Source organism: Coregonus clupeaformis, unplaced genomic scaffold, assembly GCF_020615455.1.
Source record: "Coregonus clupeaformis isolate EN_2021a unplaced genomic scaffold, ASM2061545v1 scaf0643, whole genome shotgun sequence".
NCBI classification, from domain to species: domain Eukaryota; kingdom Metazoa; phylum Chordata; class Actinopteri; order Salmoniformes; family Salmonidae; genus Coregonus; species Coregonus clupeaformis.
In genome coordinates this window covers 31,026-34,262 of record NW_025534098.1, presented here as the reverse complement: position 1 = coordinate 34,262, position 3,237 = coordinate 31,026, and the positions used below count along the sequence as shown (strand labels likewise).

Genomic DNA, 3,237 nt, shown 5'->3' with positions numbered 1-3,237 from the left:
GGCCCAAGCACCCAACCCCGCACAACCCAGTAAGAGGAAGAGGTGTCAGGTCTGCCCCACAAAGAAGGACTGTAAAACACACACGGTGTGCACCAGGTGTAACAAATACATCTGCAAAGGCTGCTCGCACCCATACTGTCCCACATGTTCCAACTGGGCCTTTAGTGAGAGGGGGACAGTTCGACCCGGAGGGCACGGCGTGTGTACAGAATACCAGGACAACGGGAGGGTTATCATCCATACTCAAACAGTACAGCGGTACAGTCCACGGAATGTGGTCCAATAGGGGGGTGTTTTTAAATCGCATACCCAAACTCACACAGTCCACAAGCCGGTGAAGCAGAGCCTAGGTGTTAGAGCGAGTGGCTGTATATCCCCTCCCGCTGTCCTGACCGGGTCAAAAAGACCCAGGCTACGTGTTAGAGCCTAGGTGTTAGAGCAACTCGCTCTATGTCTCCACCTGCTGTCCTGACCGGGTCAAAACGACCCAGGCTACATGTCAGAGTGTTAGAGCGAGTTGCTGTATAACCCCTAGCGTTGTCCTGTCCTGTCCTGTCCTGTCCTGTCTGGGTCAAAACGACCCAGGCTACACGTTAGAGGCATAAGCTCTGAGCCAGAGGTACTAGGTAAGCCGTAAACAAACACCAAAACCAACACCAACACCAATAACTACTACTACTACTACTACTACTACTACTACTACTACTACTACTACTACTACTACTACTACTACTACTACTACTACTACTACTACTACTACTACTACTACTACTACTACTACCACTACCACCACTACTACTACTACTACTACTACTACTACTACTACTACTACTACTAATATTGCCTCCGTGGCATGTCCGGACACGTGTCGAGAGAGAGGTCTTGGGGACTTCCCCAGCCTGGGTGCCGAAGCTATTATGAGTGCTGTGCGATTCACGGCCAAACAGGTCCTAGAACAGATATTTTCCAATGACTCTGACTGCGATGAGGAAGCGGACGAGGAAGCGTCCGAAGAAGAAGACGGGGAGGAATACAACCCAGAGGACGAGGAGACCACAGAGGACGACGACGACGACGACTACGACGCCGCAGCCGCCGACGCCGCCGATGACGAGGACGATGTCCAAGTAGAAGAAGGTCAAGGCGTAGAAGACGAACGAGACGATGACGACGACGACGACGACGACGACCAACAAGAAGAAGAAGAACAAGGGGAAGAAGAACAAGGGGAAGGTGAAGGAGAGCGAGGAGAGCGAGGAGACCTCCGCCACTGCCGCAGCCGCCGCCGCCGCCGCCGCCGCAGCATCAGCCCCAGAACACAACACGATATCCCTCGAGTGGAAAGAGAGACATTCGTGTCGAGAAACGGCCAAATCCAATGGTGCTCGGTGCCCTGTGACAACAATCGCGCGGCGTCGGAGGGCGCCGCAGCGGCAAAAAGTAACAGGCCGGTTGCTGAGGTGCCGGAGGACATGAGGCCCGGGCCTACTAGGCAGGCCGTAGGCCAAGCCCGCGACATCCTGTCCACGTTTCGCTTGTTTTTCACACCCGAGATAGAAGACATCATCCTGGAGATGACCAATCTGGAGGGCGTTCAAATACGGAGCCCGGGACGGCACGGCGACGACGACGACGACCACCGCCACTACGCCGACGACCACGAAAACCACGAAACCACGAAGACCGTGATCACGGCGGCGCGGCGGCCGCTGGAAAGCGATGGACTCCACAGACCTGAGAGCCTACGTAGGGCTGCTCATCCTAGCCGGCGTGTACAGGTCCCGAGGCGAAGCGGCCTCTAGTCTCTGGGACGCCGAGAGCGGAAGGACCATTTTCCCGCGCAACCATGCCGCTCAAAGTCTTTCACGCTTACTCGAGACTCCTTCGCCGACGACCGTCAGACCAGAGCCGAGAGACGCGCAGCAGGCGGCGGTGACAAACTTGCGGCCGTGAGAGAGGTCTGGGGACAAGTGGGTCGAGAGGCTGCCGCTTCCTCTACAACCCCGGGCCCGACGTGACGGTGGACGAGCAACTGGTCCCTTTCAGAGGTGTGCCGGGCCAACAACACCGTACAAGAGCACAACAACAACACTGAACACAACACTGAACACAACACAACACAACACAACACGCTAAAGCTAATCTCTTGTCTCTTCCTCTCTCTCTCTCTCTCTCTCTCTCTCTCTGTCTCTCTCTCTCGCTCTGCTCTCTCTCCTCCAGGCCGATGTCCTTTCCGCCAGTATATCCCAAGCAAGCCGGCCAAATACGGCATCAAGACATGGGTGGCCCGCGACTCCAAATCCAGCTATGCCTGGAAGATGCAGGTCTACACCGGCAAGGCCATGCGGAGGCCCCGAGAAGAACCAGGGGATGAGGGTCGTGCTCGATTTGACGCAGGACTCAGGGGGTCACAACGTCACCTGCGACAATTTCTTCACCTCATACGAGCTCGTGCGCCAGCTCCTGACCAGGAACGCCACCGTGGTCGGCACAGTCAGAAAGAACAAGCCAGAGCTCCCGCAGGCGCTGCTCGCCTCAAAGGACAGGCTCCTCTTCTCCTCCAAGTTCGCCTTCACGTCCACCACCGCTCTAGTGTCCTACCTGGCAAAGAAAAACAAGAACGTCTTACTCCTGAGCACGCTGCACACCGAGGCTCACGTTAGCCGTCGCCAGGACAAGAAGCCGGCCATCGTCCTAGACTACAACAGCAACAAGGGAGGTGTGGACAACCTAGACAAGGTGATTGGAACCTACAGCTGCAGGAGGATGACCGCTGCGCTGGCCCCTGGTCATCTTCCACAACATCTCTGACGTGTCCTCTTACAACGCTTTTGTCATATGGCGAGAGCTCAACCCCACTTGGATGCCTGGCAAGCGAAACAAGAGGAGGGTGTTCCTCGAGCAGCTGGGAAAGGCACTAGTGACTCCGCTCATACAAAGAAGGGCCCGTCTCCCTCGCACTCGAAGCCTCTGCGGCGCTCGTCAAAGCTGTTCAGAGGGCTACGTATCGTGATCAGCCCCGGCGGGATCACGCCCCCGCAGCACCGACCACGCAGCACCACCGGCCCAAGCACCCAACCCCGCACAACCCAGTAAGAGGAAGAGGTGTCAGGTCTGCCCCACAAAGAAGGACTGTAAAACACACACGGTGTGCACCAGGTGTAACAAATACATCTGCAAAGGCTGCTCGCACCCATACTGTCCCACATGTTCCAACTGGGCCTTTAGTGAGAGGGG

At 56.4% G+C, this 3,237-nt stretch overlaps 1 pseudogene; it reads left to right on the top strand.

Annotated features, from left to right (window-relative positions):
* The first annotated feature begins 1,472 nt into the window (after positions 1–1,472).
* LOC123485284 lies at positions 1,473–2,811 on the top strand (annotated as a pseudogene).
* Positions 2,812–3,237: the final 426 nt, after the last annotated feature.